General features: G+C 41.7%; 1 protein-coding gene across 12 annotated transcripts in view; it reads left to right on the top strand.

Moving 5' to 3' along the window:
• Window positions 1–18318, top strand: part of LOC140133559 (sodium channel protein type 5 subunit alpha-like) — a 286670-nt gene that overhangs the window by 22757 nt on the left and 245595 nt on the right. The window contains exon 1 of one of the 12 annotated variants that reach the window (XM_072153870.1): window positions 10531–10718. The exons of the other annotated variants lie outside the window; for them this stretch is intronic. The gene's annotated coding sequence lies outside the window, so the exon portion shown is untranslated. Of the gene's footprint in view, window positions 1–10530; window positions 10719–18318 lie in introns of those variants that run through there. 12 annotated transcript variants of the gene reach the window in all.

An 18318-nucleotide genomic window follows, 5' to 3' on the forward strand; every position in this document is an offset into this window, starting at 1 on the left:
CCTCAGCCTCCTGCCGGCGGGATGCGCCTGGAGTTTCCCGCGCTGTGTCTCCTGCAAAGGCCCCCCCACCGACCGGAACATCGCCAGGTGGGGGCCTCGTTGTCCTGGAGGCATGGCTGCCTTGCAGTCCCGGTGATGAGGGCCTCGGCGTCTGCTGTGGTGAGCGCCTCCTCCCCCTCTCCGCTGGGCCCGCCGGGGTGGACGGATTCCTGCTCGAGCGAGGCCTGCGACTCGCGCTCTGAGCCGCTGGCGCTCGCCCGCCAGGGTCCCCGGAGGGGCTCCTTACCCGACGGCGGGTCCTCGGGGTCGCTTCCGGGCTCAGTCTGCTCGGCGGCCGCGTCCTCCTGGAGCGCCGCAACCCCCGCGCCGGCTCTCCGCTCCCGGCAGCTTCCACTTCTCTTGCCTGTCCTGCGCCTGCCGTCCCGTCATGGCCCGGTCCTAGCGCCGCCTCCACCCGCCTCCACACGCTCTCCCTGTCTCCCTGCTGTGCTGCAGCCCGAAGCTGCCCTATCAGGGCACTAATGTCAGCCATCAATCTCAGGAGATACCTCAGGTATGACCTATTTTCTCTGTAAAAGATGTCTGACTGACTTTCCCTAACGGTCCCTGCTAACACGCCCCCTAGCAACTCCCGCTCTTTACTGTTATGCCCCTTGACTACTAGCCCTCCCACCAGGCTGCGTCATGGCGACCTCCCCTCACTTCGGCGGTCCGGCCTCTTCTTTCTGGCCTGTATCCACTGACAGCTGAGAGATAAAGAAGACTGATAAAGTCTCTAAGAACTTTACAGACAGTCCCTGGATAGTCTTATCTCCTAAGAGAGCTGAGACGTCAAGGGCAGTAGTGGATTATAATATTGGCGGTTTGGGTGGTAGCCTGGGGCCCAAACCTTCTAGTGGACCCATGGCCACCGAAAAACCCCACCAAATTTTATATTGTGAAGGACCTTCACTCATAAAATCCTAGTACACAACATCCTTTTCAGGACCTTTAAAAGTCCTACAAAGCTTCTGAAACAACAGAACACGGAGAAGGGACACATCCTCCATTCCCCAAGAATCTGATTCTAGTACCATATGTAGGAAGTGATTCCAGACATGGGGCTATAATTTTCATACAGCCCAGCGCCCATAGCAGTTTTAATCCATCCCTGATCAAGAGGAATATTATCTTTACTCTTGGTGATTAATGATTAATCTGCCTATCTGTATACGGTGGACAGGCTTCCAAACACACTGCTCAATACAGGAGAAAGAAGTAGAAAAAAAGAAACTGCTTTACTTACTGAAATATTACATTTATCCCCTGCTCTATTCATTTTACATCAAAGGTTTAGTTATGCTTTACATGAAATCTTCACATATGATCTATTCGTGTGATAAATCCTTTAGTTGTTTATTGTAAAACAATGGGGATAATTAATAATAATCCTAGATCTTCTCCTCTGTACTGTGTCAGATCTAGGACTGTACAATGAATACACACAGTGGGGCAGATTTACTTACCCGGTCCATTCGCGATCCAGCATCGCCTTCTCTGCGGTGGATTGGGGTCCGGCCGGGATTCATTATGGCAGTTCCTCCGACGTCCACCAGGTGGCGCTGCTGCGCTAAAGTTCCCCGGAACGCACTGGAATACACCGAGCCGGGCTGAGTGAAGGTAAGTGCAAGCTCCGCGACACATTTTTGTTTTTTAAATGCGGCGGTTTTTCCGAATCCGTCGGGTTTTCGTTCGGCCACGCCTCCCCGATTTCCGCCGCGTGCATGCCAGCGCCGATGCGCCACAATCCGATTGCGCCAAAATCCCGGGGCAAATCGGAAATATTCGGGTAACACGTTGGGAAAACGCGAATCGGGCCCTTAGTAAATGACCCCCAGTATCTGGCATCTCTTCTCTTTGTTGGTGTGATCTAAAGTTTATTACGGGTGGTTTTCAGTAACAGATTTTGTGGTGTTTGAAGTGTAATCATTGAGGACTTCTTACTTTCTACAATAAGGAATAGAACTGCAAAATCCTGCACCTCCCCTGTCTTATCTACGTGAAGGCAGGTGCGTCTGAGCAATCGTCCGCAGAAGTGATTGAGTATATACAGAATATTCTGTGCCTTTTGGTTTCGTTCATTATACAGCATTGACCAGCCTTTCCATTGTGGGTGGCGGACCACCCGCTGCGGGTCTCAGTGGATCAGCATTTGTCACCATGTCTTTGTGGCTTGATGCTTCATTTTTTGTTATGTTTGTCTGACCAGCTTTAACATTTGAAAGAATCATTGCTATGTCAGAGTAAAATTATAGATGTTTCCATGGTTTCCTTTTCCAGGCAATTCAGCGCTTGTATACACCAATCTGAATACTGCACTTAGGTTTTGGGGCAACTCTATGGAATCTGAGATTTGTCAACATGATTTTGATTCTTTTGGGTACCATATTTCTAGTTATTATAATAATCTATTTGTATTGTTTTCAGTTTTGAGAAATTTTTTTAGTCTCCTTGTTTTGTGGTGACAGTGAGCACATCAGGGTAACTGCAGTTAATGAGAGTTTAGTCTGTATTTACCCTGCATGGACTCTACACAATGAACGTAGCCGACAGTTTCTAGCCCGGTCCAGTGTGTAGCAGTGCTGCAGCCAGCTTCTCAAAGGGATGGCAGGTATTGCATCCCACAAATCTCATGCTATGACCTTTAACAAAGAAAGCAAGGAAGACAATTCTCACATCTCAATCCCCTAGTGATGTTAACACAATAAAGATCATTTTAACTCCTTACTTTACAATATTTTTCATTGTTATTGCTGTTTTTGCTCCTGTCACTCCCTAGGCTGCTCAGTGTAAGACTATAGGTTGTGGGCGGGGCGATATGTCGTTAGATTATCACGGTATAGGTGTATATACACTTTAATCTGGCTTCTGACATTATACTAAAACACTGACACATAGAAAGAGATGAGACAGATCAGAGATGCATGAGATAGCTATTACACAGAGACATGACGGACAGAGGCTGACAAACTTTTACACTGTCAGCTGTGCTACATTTGTGTTCTCACAGATATGTACCTGCCTCCCCTTCCCCTGGATCAATTATCTCCTTGTAGTTTTTACTTTGCAGCTCCTCTCTTTCTGCTCATGATGTGCTGGCAGGAAGTGAATCAGCAAGTGTCGGTGTGAGCTCCATGCAGGGGGCGTGGCTACAGGCTCAGAGCAGTAAGACACAAACTGATCAGCACGGCTGTCACACAGGAATCCAAGATGGCGGCCCGACCCTAAAGTCAGAAATTACAGGGTCGTGTCTAGGGGCAACTCAAATTGTGTACAGCAGGACTGACTGATAGAGACAGGTTGGACGTTTGTGAAATTCTGTATTTTTGTTAATAACAGTGAATTAGAGAAGGCGTTATTTGTTATCCTGAGTACAAATAAGAAACTTGTCTTCATGGGAATACCCCTTTAAACATCAAAAAAGAAGAAAGAAGATGTGTTTGAGGGACAAAATACTTTATTTAAATACATATACAGAATAAAATCAGTTAAAAACCAGGATGAATCTGGACACAAATCAACAACCCCACTCACAGTAAATGGTAACATGACAAAGTATACATGGTAATGTATTCATCTGGCTCTAGCATATAAGAAATAGCTTATAATCCAGTAACATGCCTGAAGTATAATGTCAGGGTCCGACGAATATGCAGCAACAGTGTAAGAGAACCATAAATAAATATAAGCGGTATCCAGTACATAAAATGAAATAAGATAGGCCAATAAAACATGCTACATTACCATGGTTGTGCGAGTCTAAAGTACCAAATCCAAGGGGGGGAGGAAGGAACCCCACATGTATCGGCTGTTATACATGCCATGGCCTTCAGGAGCTGTGATGGGGTGATGGATAAATTATGTAGCTGCCATTTAGCCAAGGAGGTAGAGGAGGTAGAATAATCCATCAGGGGGTGGAGTAGTACGTAATTTAGTGAGATCTGTTTGTACTGACTGTTGCCAATGCTAAACCACCCAGACCTGGAAGGGCTCTTGCATGCAGGTGTGTCAAAAATGGCGGATGAGTATGAGGATTTCATGGCTGGTGGTTGCTCTTTTTATTATTTGCATAGGGAAAACTTGGCTGGTATGGGTGACCATGGGCTATTTAGGAGCCTTGGGCCCCGGGTAGTTGCCATAACAGCCCAAATTTTAATCCACTACTAACGGTGAAAAAACAAAGGCCTGCAAACTTAATCTGAACTGATGCAATGCTGTAAAAAAAGCTGGGACACAAAAAAAATTATTATTATTGCTGCTATTGATTCATGGGGGGGGGGGGGTATTGGTAAGTAGTTTATTTACAGCTTGCCCTTTTAAGGACCCCATACTATTTAAAATAATGTCCTGATACATAGAAGCAAAGAATTCAAGGACATTCCTGGTGGTAGACATGTTTCTGGACTTTCTTACAGAAATCTTAGGGCTTATTCAAACAAGCGTATTTCACGGTGAGTTGTATTGTGGAATGTGTGATTGAGTGTTGCTACTTTCATTTCCCTTTGGAATAATAAAAAGTTTATTATGCCATCAGTGATTCTTATGGGCCATCTATAGACTTATTCTGCTTTTTCCATATTTTTTGTGGACCATATATCAGAAAAAAAAGAACACAGCATTCACAATTTTTTCACATATGGGGACCACAAGCTTCCAAGTCAGTGAGCAACTTTTACCTTATTCTGGCGCTAAGTGCACCAGCGTTTAATGTGTTCCCCCTATCCCCCTGCCACACTGGGTTTATCAGAGGCTACGTCCTCATGATAAATCCAGCAGTCGGCCACCATGGGCCATCAGGGCAGTTCTAGGCCACGTCCTGTCTGTAGTAAAATTGTCCGCACCTGTGTACCTTCCCTGGGCTGACCCACTCCACTGCTGGCTGCACCCTCTTCTTGCCCCTCCATGTCCATTTGGCCTGAAGGTGGCGTAAGGTCCAGACTGTGCACCAAGAGTTGTGCCTGTTTTTTGTCTCAGATGATGCTGGGGAACCAGTTTTTTGTCATCTAATTTTTGCCAACCATTGGATGCGAATGCGGACACAATACTCATACAACATGGCCTGTGCACCACATGGCAGGGCAACATCGGGAATAGAGAGAGAGGGCAACCTTAAGGTTAAAATGGAATCTTTACTTTTAGTTTGAAATTCCTTTGTAATACCAGAAATGACAGATAGCAGAGTACACTAGAACATATCTACTCATTTTCAGAGAATGGAAGAATAGAAAACTTGGAGTATGCAGCTGGCTCTTTGGGTCAGTGGGACATGGCCGAAAGCTGTGACTGTCCTGCTGGATTCAGGATCTTAGAAGACATACTCTAAAATATATACAACTATTCAGCAATTGAAGATGAGATAGACTTTGCTACTTGTCATCTCTGAATGAGGCCTCATGATATTATATAGTATATCCCTCTAGCTACAGACAGAAGACCATTAAGCATGAATGTACTGAGCGGAGGAGCAGCAGGGTTATATGAAGTCACATAGGCAGCTCTGTACCAGGCTTGTCGAGCGGCCGTTCTAATTATTAGCATATCAATATAGTAAGAAGACATAAAGAAGCATTAGGGATCTTAGGTAATGCCACAGAGAGCAGGAAATGCAAAGCAATGGACGCTCATCCTGCCTGCGCTTTCTAATGCTCTAGAACAATTACAATTCCCCCCTTAGCTATTAAATCCTTTTCTGAAAGTTACTTCTGTACAGAGTACACATAATGTTATTGGATGGAGGCCACTTATTGTATAGTTATGAAATACAAGGCAGGTGGAGATTGAAGGCATAAGTCTGCAAGGTTTAGCCTTAAACTTATGTTCTAAAAAATGTAACCGCTTATATAGAGTAGGTATTTGGAAGTAATGTTGGCGGCAACAAGTGCATTGGAAACCAAAGAACTGATTTTTTGCCCCAAGTGTTCTGTAGCTCTGAACCTATTTGTCTCATGCAATGTTGAAACTATTTATGATGTAATAAGAGTATTATTATTACTATTATTTATTGCTATTAGAGGCGAAAAGTGATGAGCAGAAAATTAAAAACCTGTTTGGGTACTGAACCTGGACCCCAACCAGTAACACCGGTGATAGGTGATGGCACTGATCGTGGGTGTTAACTGTTTAATGCTGCTGGCAAAGTCGCTAGCAGCATGTACATTTTGGGGAGGGTTGTTGTTCCTGATGACTTAATTGGGAGCGTCAATCCTTTCCAAAATTATCAGTTTGATGCTGGTGACTTTACAGGAAGTTTAGCTGAACCTGCCTCGGGCCCGATCTTCTAATGAATATATATGGCTGGAGGGGGGGGGGGGTATAAGACCAATAAACCATTTATATCATCACAGGCACTCCTCTTCACCCTCAGTACTACTCGTCACTGACAGGTCTCTTTTTGTACGCAAAGACAGGCAATGCCATCCTGACCATTGTTAAAGTCTGAACCTCCAGCTGTAGCAGAGGGATGGCTATTTTTGGGAAAGTTCCGCCGTAATGATCATGTGAAAGTCATTTTATACTCTTGAAGCAACTAAAAAAATATTTTGGGGAGCCACATTCCATTAACCTCTATGAATTAAATCCTTACAGCCTCCAAATTAGGTGGACTTCTGCCTTACTATTGGTGTCATGAGCGGAGCTTATGTGGGTAAGTTATCCTCAAGGCGAGGGTACCACCCTTCAGGATTGCTGTAATGGTTCAGTCATATGGCCAGAGCGATCTTTCGGCCTCTGTAACGAGTCAGGGACCTGGTGCCATTTTGACTTAATTTTTTTGAAAATTCTAAAAACCTGGTTTTTTTGGAGATTGTTTTAATGATGTTTACAACTGGTTGGATAACTGCTCTAAAATATTCCAGTTTTAACACAAGGAAAGTGGTATAAAGAGATACGTGGAACCCTGGAATGGTTTCTTTGTCATCTCTTGTGATGTTCGGCTGAAGCTTCGCTATATTGAACAGGTCTTTCTGCACATTGACAGCAAATGGCTTTTGACAGCATTTTGTTGCATAAAGTAGTTTTGTCAGCAATCTCACAGGCAATATGGCTGGACCTTCAGTGCATTGAGGAGGACAGGCAGGATCTTGACAGCAAATGGCTCTTGACAGGATCTTGTGCCAGCTGTTGCTCTGTTTTCTTCTTAAGAGACAAAGAACATGGGGCACTGTCATTAAGTGCAAATGCAAAAGGTGGATTTGGTTCATGGTCATCATAATAAAGATGGATGACTTGAAACTGCAGCGAGTGCCCATTAGATGCCCTGGTTGGAATTGACAGTCTATCAACATTAAATGAACTAAGTCATGAGACCTCCATGATGTGTCATGTGACATTTAAACATCTGCCTTCCTATAACTTTTCCGAGGTGCACCTGAAAACTTCTGAGCCCTTTGCACAATCTATGTCATCTCACCCAGTTTTCCCATTTTAGCCTTGATCTAGTGATATAGGGTTTTCTCCATGTAAGCAGGGAAAGGGTGCAAAATATTACCATTGTCTATATTATACATCAATAGATATCAGCCTCCATGTTTCTTGTTTCTTTTTGCTTCTTGGTTCCAACGTTTGTTAGGTTTCTGTTAGACAATTCTTCAAAGGGCTTCGACCAAGTATCCTCAGCATAGGGATAACAAGGTGATCAGTGAGGGTCTGACTGTGAGGACAAATTACAAGAACTGAATCCCCCACAATCTGGAGAATGGTAATTTTGGACTCTCTCACATACTATTGAACGGGACCCCTGTTCTCTTGATTGCTGGAGGTCCCTTTCTCATGATCAGTGGGGTCCCAGCTATCAGACCCTCACCATCACCTTGTTATCACCTATCCTGTGGATAGAGGATAGCTTGCAACGTGGTCCTTTTAATGTTATTTGTAGATATAACCAAATTACCATATTTTTCAGTTTGCCAGTATATGATATAATCCCTGCCCACGGGCCAATCCAACCTGGAGTAGAATTGTGCCACAGCCTGCACTTTTCAGTGCGCCAACTCACTCAGTCGCCAGGTGAAACTCCTTTCCCAGAGCATTTGGCATGTGGGTGGCATGTTGTATGCCAGTTTTCTGAAAAAGCCCTGAAAAATCTGGCTCGTAATTCTAATTCCTATATAATAAATAGATAACAAAATGTTGGCCAATCCTTTAGTGAATATATAAATATGTATATGTAAAATATTTACCCACCTAAAGATATAGACACAATACTCAGTTTAAATAAACATCTCCTGTAAATTATCATCTCCATTACAGTTACCATCAAAAATTTGGGTCTTTTTCATTTGGCCAAATGTCTCTTACAAGCCCAGCAGACGCTATTATTGTCAACGGGAATTTTGGGCTCTTATGATATTTGTCATTTTAAACATCTAGGGGCACAATTACTAAGAGTGGTGCAAACTGCACCAAATGCAGTTTTCCTGTGCATAATGCAGGGTGCACCAGATTAATGAAAAATGTGTGCTAGAAATCATGAATCTGGCGCTTCCCTACACTTCCCCGACAGAGTTCACCAACCTTCTTGTGGTGCACCTTTAACACAGGGCATGCAAAAAACTTTGCATGATAAATCTGGCGCACAGTCCGACTAAGCACCCGAACGCCCCCACACTTGTGGTGCAGACACTTCTTAAATACCTGTGCCAGCAGTTTGCACCTCAAAGAATGTGCAGAGCCTGACAGAAAACTGTCGCAAAGCCCTTAGTATATGTATTCCTTAATGTCTGTGTATACACAATGGGGCACATTAATTAATGTGTGGCTTAAGGTCTGTTTTCTGGTGCCTGAACTTGGTGCCTGCACTGTGATTTTACATTGTGGCGTACGAAATTGAGAATAAGAAATGACAAACCACATTCATGTTTAGAAGTTGGTAAACTTGCTCTTTTTTGGTCTAGGGCTATTACCAGACCCATCATGGATGTGGTTTGTTATTTGCTCATTTGTTATTTTTATGGTGCGCCAAATACATTCAGCTGGAGAGGTGGAGGGGTGAGGACTCTTCACTCCTCCCCTCTACATAGGGAGGCGTGTGCCCGGCCATACGTATAGCGCACGTATGTATTTTTCCAGTGACACACGTGTGTGCTGGCCGTACCGTGCCATGCACAATGCACTTATATGGAGGCTATATGTAATCTGCTGTTCATACAGCTAGCATACAACCACCATTTACGGTAATCTGAAAGGGGTCTGATTGTGTTGGAAAACTAGAGGTGCAGGAAAAGTATAGGGATTCAAAATCTGCTCCTAAATTGAGAGACAAAAAAATGTGTTAGTCTTGGAAAATTATTTATTTATTATTATTTATTTATTTTTGGCCAAATCTGTCAGAACAGGCACAAAAGAAAAAATCTAGGATTGTCCGACAAAAAACAAGCACAAAACCATTAATAAATGTGCCCCTATCTGTTTACAACCACAGCCATTACATATGAATGATTTCAGAACACAATGCGATGAAATCCGTCGCCATTAATAAGTGGTTATAAAGTACATTATAAAGTGTGAGTGTGGTATGAATCTACTAAAATGAACCATCCCGTGAAGAAAACAATATGAGTACAACAATTATTCCAGGAACAAATGTTGTGGCATCTTTGACAACCGCAGCAAATGCTGTGGGCAGATCTTACAACCATCACCATATGAATCATCACTCCACACTCCACCTTATTGACGGATCTATGGAGAAGAAAAATGGATGTGTTATCGTTATAAGGATTATAGGATTAAGCTGCTATAAATTGTTCTTTCTTAAATCTATCCGCGTCTGGGAAAGCTGGATCACTGCTAGTATTCACTATTGGCAGCAAAGCATTTGCAATCTCGGTGTATCCCTATCCCCTTTAATCTCCCAACACCTTACTACTCGTATAACTACAGCTTTAAATGTCTTAAAGCTTAAAACGTTATTCCATTCTCTTCTATTTTATGACTTATCAGCAGTATTTTATGGCTTGCTCACATTAAACGATTCAATCCTCCACAGAAGCGATAAAATACCATCTAGTAATGTGTTACCTTCCCGCCCTAAGATCCCTGCTTAGTGCACAAGTGTTTCTGAGACTGATGTGGTGCAGTACCAGCATATTACCTATAGGGGGTGCAATTTCTATGTCAAATACAGAATCGACAGTATATCTGTAATGTAGTTTGGAAATGGACTCATTAACGTATAATACTAATAATTAGTGTGTCATTAATAACTCATTAACGGGACATAGGCTTTTAATGCTTATACCTTAGTCGACCTGTGTTTATTGATGTATTGTAGTACTTTTCTCTTGTTCTTCCTCTTGGATCAGCTTGGCGGTGTGTCATTAACCGTTTGGTGAATTATTAAAGATGAGATTACAGGGGATATGTAGTGAGTGTTTTATTCCTATAGTTCAGATTGAATGTGGGATTTCATTCGGAGCTTGGTATCCCCACCCCTTTGTATGTAGCTCCATTTGGTGTGTGCGAGGAAGCATTGCCAGTCAGTGGTAGCCTGCAGAAGGTGCTGACGGAATCAGCAGGGACTGGGAAACATTCCGAATCTTGTATCTGGACCTGTTCTAATAGGAAAGTAATTGTGGATCCAGATCCGCTTACCAGGAGCCTTCGGACAGAACTCTCTTTTATTTGTGGATCTATAACTCCAGAAAACATTTGTGCCAAAGACGACTTCTCAGTGACAGCGAGTAAGTACGAGCTGCAAATGTATGGCTGTGCCTAATGCTATGGGAATAGATCCTGTATGAATCCAGACTTGGAAAGCTCCGAAATATTCACATAGTGCAGAGCTGAGTTTGTCATCTGACACTTGATAGCACAGCGTGTTGTAGGTGTTTTTACATAGGACTGTGAGTTAACCCATTGCATTGCCTTAAGTAAAATGACGCACTCAGCTCTGCTACATCTATAGCGTAAGGGCTCTTTGACATTGGCGTTGTCGTTCACGTACGTGGTCCGTCCACAGATGCCTCATAAAGCCAATGATTTCTATGGGTGTCTTTATATTGGATTAACTTTTCACTGATCCGTTGTCCGTGGAAATGATGAAACATGTCTTATTTTTTTCACTGATGCGGATAAAGGAAAACGAAAGAAAAACTCAGACACAACACAATGGATGCACAACTGAAGCTGAGCGCCAACGCCAATGTGAAAGAGCCCTAAGTGTAAGGAAAGAGGAGTTTATCCGCTTTTCAATACATAACTTACAACTCTTGGGACTCTACACCAGCGCGTATCTGATCCAATTGTTTGCCTAATAGGGTGTAATTACATTTTGGCTTTCATCAGATGAGCACCCACTACTGGCCTTATTTTCTTGGGGTGGGCATGGCACCAAGGGAGGGGAGCGATTGCTATTTAACCCAAGGATATTCAGCCTTTTACACACATTGATTTCCCAGCTCTGAAGTGGTAACTTGATCACTGTAGGTTTTCTTGACTTTTAGCTGTTAGTATGGATGTTGTACAGAATGTTTCAGTTTAGATGAGAGTCCTGCCTGCTTCGTGTATTATTAATGATATACACCGGGATTGAACCGCTGGCTGGATCATATGGAATTATACCAAGGGGCGGCAGTGATGTATCACTTTCAGTAACTCAGGATCAGCAAGTCACAGTGGACCCCCACCCCAAGCGAGGGACTGTGGTGCACATTATCATACCTGACCCCACCTCATTGTGACCTTGGTTACATTATAATGGGTAATGGGCTCAGTGAAAGCTTTGTGGGTGTAGAAGCACTTAGCGAGAAAGGCCACTAATGTCTCTTAACTAGTACTCCCATCCGTCAATGTGCAGAAAAACAGTAGTTAATGTAATATTAATTGATTCTTGACATTGGTTAATTTTGATGGGAAGATATTGTAACCTACATTAATGTCCAGTATATCTATGGTAGAAGTCCTGAAGCTTTCATATTGCTATGCTATATACATACTGATGATATATGATATATAGATTGTGCAGTACATGGAGCAAAGTTTTTGTTAATCTAGGAGAGGATTGATAAACCCCATTCAGAGTGGTTTATAGGCACATGGCACCCGTAACATGTCATACTATATAATAAAGGGCACCTTAAAAAATGACTGTGAGTGCCCCAAGCCAATCATAGCCATGCTTAGTAGCTAGGGGCGTAAATTTACCAGATTGGCTGTTCAGCCGCTAATCCGACAAAATATTGTGCAGACGAACCGTAACCTGAATGTAGGGTCCACTCATCTCTAGTTAACAGTAAAAATACATCATGAGTATGTAATGGCAAAACCTATGTGAAGTTCTATAGAATTTTAGAGGTTAAAAAAATTGGGGACATCCCAGATATAACTTCCCGGTAGAGGCTACAGACTATGGGGTCTGTACCCCTATAGTGTGGCTATTACCTCTATCCCTCTAGAGGGCATGTGGCTTCCATCCAAAATTTATTTACGTGTGTGACCTGCTGCAGGGATTGTAGAGGAACAAGTGTAAAGGTCAACGGGGACAACAAGAGCCCAGGATAAGGCGCAACATTATAAAGTAGAAGCATTATGAGAAGTTGTGCTCTATATCATACGGGATCGGAAATTCTAATTTGCATACTATATTATCAGTACATGTACCTTATGTTAATCACACCAATAACATGTTAAATGTAGCTGAATTCTGGTTATATGTGTTGTTCTGTCCACCACATGCTTCATGTGTTACCTTATCCACCAATGGACAGAGCTAGCGGGAAAAGTGGCGGGGTCTAAGATACAATAATGTCCACCAGACTTGCACCATTTTGGAGCACAATAAGCCAACTACCAGACTAGAGGTCCCTCATGCCTATTGTTTCATCTGACCAATATTATTACTCTTTAATGTCTTTTTTTGTGTGGACATGATCCGAAAATGCTGCAGGATATGATAATTCATTATCATTATTTTGTAGAAATTATATCAGATTGATCATCCTGCATCAGCCACTGTGATAAATCTGGTGCTTTCAGACTGTCTTTAGACATTGAGGATGATATAGATTGTTTTGCATCATAATATGTTTGTATACCACAGTTTCAAAATTTACATAAGCTAAGCCCCACCCATTCCCCTTCCCCATGAACAATTGGAAATTAGAAAAAGAAATTATTTTCAGAATTAATTTTTAACTTTTTTTAATCTCAATATTAATTAGACAGAATAAGCGATATGGGAATCTATTTGTCGGTATGAATTTGCCATTTTTCAAAGAAGATTTGAAGCTTTTCTGCTTCACTTTGGATGAATCTTTTAAAATGGGTGGTAGCTACGGCTCTCGTTCACTCCAGAGCTTAGAGAAGGGGATGGACAAGGGAAAATAAATAAAACATTAGCAAAATGAGATTGGAGCTTTTGGTGAAAAATCTGTGTTTTAATAGACTAGAGGGAGTTTTATACTAATTTCCAGGACATTTGGAGTAACATGGTGTTAGGGATTTTTATGCAGGGCCCCAACAGCCCTCTTGACTTTTGTAAGGTGAGTCCTAATTAACCCTTTCATGATTGAACATAGAGACCAAGACATGTCAATCTCTTAGTCAAGATCTTCTACCGTTTAATAATCAAAATGCATAATATATATCAGACAGAAGAGTCATCAAAGGGGTGTTGTATGAATGGAGATAAGGACTTAGATCCTATTGGCCATTATGTTTTTGTACCAGCACATTCTGGGAAAAATGACTAGGCCTTGTTTACAGCCATGCTTATCTACACAATGGCTCCTAGAAGCTTCTTCATAACCAAAATAAATAACAAGAATACAGAGGCCCGAAGGACGCTAAGAAATGCCAAGGATATTGTGAAAAGGCAAACAGTTTAAATGAGAAAAATAGCTGAATTAAAACATTTAACTCTATAGCTTCTTAGAGGGAAGCATACCCCCCCCAAGGTGGCCGCTGTATCTAAGATGGCGGACAGTAGTCAAGATGGCGTCCGAAACCAGTACGACCTCCTTAACACATGGCTTGGATCTAATAGATTCGAACCTCAACCAAACCTTTTTAAAAAATTCAGTGAAGCTTCAGCCTAGCAAATATTCTATGACTAAGAATCCTAAGGGATTCGAAACGCGTCAGAATTTTCTCTTTTACTGCCTTGGCAATGTAATGTTTTTAACTCGACTGAAATAAATTTAGATTTTTTATCGATCTTTGGAACCGACATCGCTGGATTTCCTCCTTTTTTTTTCTCCTAGTGAATATTGGATGATCGCTCATCTCTCATATTGACAAACTCATTGCTGCTGCATCAATAAAGCTCAGCTGTGCTGTATCCTCCAGGCTCTGTTCTAACACTGTACATTACTACATTGTTGTTAGAATAGTTTATAGTTAAGTGTATATTAGATAAATCATTGTATAATGATTCCTAATAGAACTATCACTTTCCATATATCTAATGCATTTAATCCACACAACAACTAAAATAACACATCCTGCACATTAGAGATCTTAAAGCTTGTGAGTGGAAGTCTCTGGGTCTTGTGTCTTGTTATACTCGTTCTGAGCACTTGTTTGGCATTGGCCCATGTCTGAAGGACGTGATATCATATCAAAGGAAGTGTCCTGTGTTACTGAGTGCTGACATTACAGGGTGTCTGAGGGAGCTGTCGGGATTGACAGGATATCATGTGTCACGTGAATCATCATTCCTGGACATGCCGTTATGCTAGAGAATTCCTTACAGGGTCTCCTTAATTAATTGTAAATTTCTTGCGGTACAATAGTTTATAACCGATATCATTCGAGTCGAAGATGTCTGAAATAAAAAAAATCCAAGCCTATGTCCGTTTGTCAAGATAGAACAATAGTTTACATATAACCCTAGGAACTGTCGCTATAGAATTTTCTAGAAGTGTTTGCTATCGGTCTGTAATAACAGAAGAACTCAACTAATGTATATGAACAAGGGAGGAAAGCCCTCAATATTACTATTGGGGGTTCTATAAAACATATACGGTAGATAATTTCATGGGATTTGCCAGGACTTTGATGACCTATGCTTGGGATAGGCCATCAATCGCAGATAAGGTTTATTTTCTATTATCTGATATTGATGACCTACTATTAACTCATGTTAAGGAGATCGCACTGGTTTCGGACGCCATCTTGACTACTGTCCGCCATCTTAGATACAGCGGCCATGTTCCCTGACCATTGTCAAGTTAATGTCATGATTCAAACTTAATTTTTTGTAACCTGTTTGCTTGCCTGTCAGCTAATACCCTTTGACATTTAATGTGAAGCCAGTCGGTCCTTGATGCTATATTATATTATGATTCTGGAGTCCACTTATCTTCTTCTTCTCAGGAAATTAGTATAAACAATATCTGTGTACAAGGTTCCTGAGACCTGAGCACAATTAATTAATTGTTTTTTTCCCAGAATGTGCTAATGACCAATAGTTTTGGATTATACTATTCACGCCTCTTTGATGACTCTTCTGTCTGTCTATTATACATGGGAGATATTAAACGAGAGAAGATCTTTACATACACTAAGAGATTGACGTGTCTTAGTTTTGTGTTGAAGTTCCTGGTACCAGGACAACCATGAAATAGTTAATTAGGACTCGCCTTACAAGTCAAGAGGGCTGTTGGGGCCATAAAAATCACTATCACTCATCTTAGCCTTCATAAAGTCTACAGACCTGTCTGATCTCCGAAGCTACTAGGCTGATTGGTGGGAATGTCAGGTGTTGGACAAGGATGTCATATCAGTATTAAAATCCCAGAAAACCCCTTTACATTTCGATAAAAGGTGTTGAATATAAATACATATAAATAAATATGAATTTTGGAGATTTAATAAAATAGGATGGAAGGAAAACTTGATGGAAAGTCTAGTCCCCATGCGATAGCTTTAAATGACAATAGCTCATGCTGTGGCCCTTCACCTCAGAGATCACAAATGTCCAACAGGAGCAGCACTTTATAAAATATGCCACATACATCAACCAGGACAAATGTTTTCCAACAGACACTAAAATTCCACAGCAGAAAGTCCTGCTAAACATTGGGGCACATTTACTTACCCAGTCCCGCAGAGTTCACAAAAATGCATCGTCCAACGATGCATGTGTCACTTCCCCGCTGAGGTCCGCGAAGTTCATCTTCTTCTTCCTGGTGCATGTAAGTGCTTGAACTTGCGACACAATTTGAATCTTAAATCCCGCTTCTCAGTCCGAATCAGTCAGATCGTCTGACGTCACCCCCCTGATTTCTGTCACATGGAAGCAACGCAGCTGTGCCACAATCCGATCTTGTGCGGCACAATCCCAGCGCAGACACCTGTTTAATACCTGTCAAAGCTGCGCAAATCCCGAAAACCATGAACAGTCCGTCGAAAGTGCGAACTGCGACCCTTAGTAAATAAGCCCCAATGTGTTTTGCCATTAAAGGACATGTGCCACCAGGATGAAGGATTGTAAACCAAGCACACTGACATACTGGTGTGTGCCACCTCTGGCAGGATCTGCTCTTTTAGCTTCTTATGCCCTTGTTTTTAAGAAAAAAAGGCTTTAAAAATTATGCAAATGAGTCTGAGGGACCCTTGCACTCATTTGCATAATTGTAAAGCCCTTTTTTTGCACAAACAAGGGCATAAGAAGCTAAAAGAAGAGCAGATCCTGTCAGAGGGGGCACACACCAGTATGTCAGTGTTATTAGTTTATGATTCTTGTTTCTGGTGATAGATGTCCTTTGAAAGAATTATACCTGGAGCAATGTTTTTTTGCAACTTGATAAGGTTGCAAAAGCGTGTCATGAACAGTGACAAAATGAGGCACAGAGTGGTAAAGAAAGAAGGTGGAAAGTTTTGTGGGTTGATGAGAAGAGTCTTAAAAGTTGCACTAGACCATTTACGCCACTTTTTGCACCAAAATGATATGCAAAAATCAGATGGAGATTATCATAAATCACCACCTTCCCCCCCTGAGTCCTCCATCTATGTAGGCACTGTCAGCCATGGCTAATCGATGGATCTTGAATGGCAGATATTCCTTTGTTAATTTGTGATCTGTGACCTCATGGGTCATCTATACTAAAAATTCCTTTTAATCTTTTGAATTGTCTGGTTACTTTATTATGAATTTGTTGATGTTCTGCAGCCACTAGTGTAAGTCCTAAAGATCATGAGAACTAGCTTTTCTAAGCCTATTCCGGATTTGCTCAAACTTGAATAAAATTAGTAATACCCTTTATGTGAGCTGAAAATGAAATTCTATACTAGTGATTATTGTTAGAATTTAAAAGGGTTTGCAACTTTACTTTATGCTTTTGTTAATGTGTATGTAAGTGGGTGGCAGGATATTTGGTAATTTACCAATATACATATATTAAATGTTCTACACCAATTTCATCAGCCAGTCTTTCCTGTCCATTAAATAGAGGGTCATATAATTCTTACTGTCCATGACTAATCTACCTTCCAGGACCTTATGACAGTATTCATGACTACAAGCTTAAGGTCCTGGAAGGTAGATTAGTTATGGTGGTTGGAGATTAATGGAGAGGAATGGCAGCTGATGAGGTAAAAGACTTTAAATTTAAAGAAACTGGTGCAGAACTTTTAATAGTTGTATATTGCTAAATTGCCTAATATCCTGCCCCCCCCACATAACAAAATACATAAAGTAAAGTGGCCTAAGCTGTAGGAATGTAGAGCTCACCCAAATGTTTCTGAGATACAATCTCATATAGACAGAGGGTATTGTTGGATGCATGGATGACCCCCCCAGGCATTACAAAAACAATCTCTTTGTCTATGTTACTATTTACTGCCGACTTATTTGCAAGATTTAATTTTTGCAGACCGGAAACAATGTCTTTATGCTTAGTTTAACCCAGATGAATAGATCCAGGAAGCTTATGGTATTCTTTACATCAGGACTGAAAATAACTTGGTTAACCTTGTTTAGGATGCTGATGACTGGCGATGGCGGTGCGGCCGGCGGATCACAAGTTAGAATAGCATTCTGCTTCACTTGAGGTCTATGTACATTGGCATTGTATGAATAAGCCTGCAAACCCTCTGTGACAGACGTGGTGCTGAGACTTACAAAGACACTTAGCCATTGTCAACAGCACCTGTCATTCCTGAATGATTTTGTCTGCTCTCACGTAATTAATGAGATTTGTGAAACCAGTAAAGACCGGGAAATAGTACGGGGCCGAAGATGGGTTCAGTTTAATTTTGGCTTTTACATCATTTCCAATAACACTGATGTTGGATGCAAAATTTGGAAAGTGATACTGTACATTATTACATTCTTACTTG

Source organism: Engystomops pustulosus, chromosome 5 (assembly GCF_040894005.1).
Source record: "Engystomops pustulosus chromosome 5, aEngPut4.maternal, whole genome shotgun sequence".
In the NCBI taxonomy this organism is placed as follows: Eukaryota; Metazoa; Chordata; class Amphibia; order Anura; family Leptodactylidae; genus Engystomops; species Engystomops pustulosus.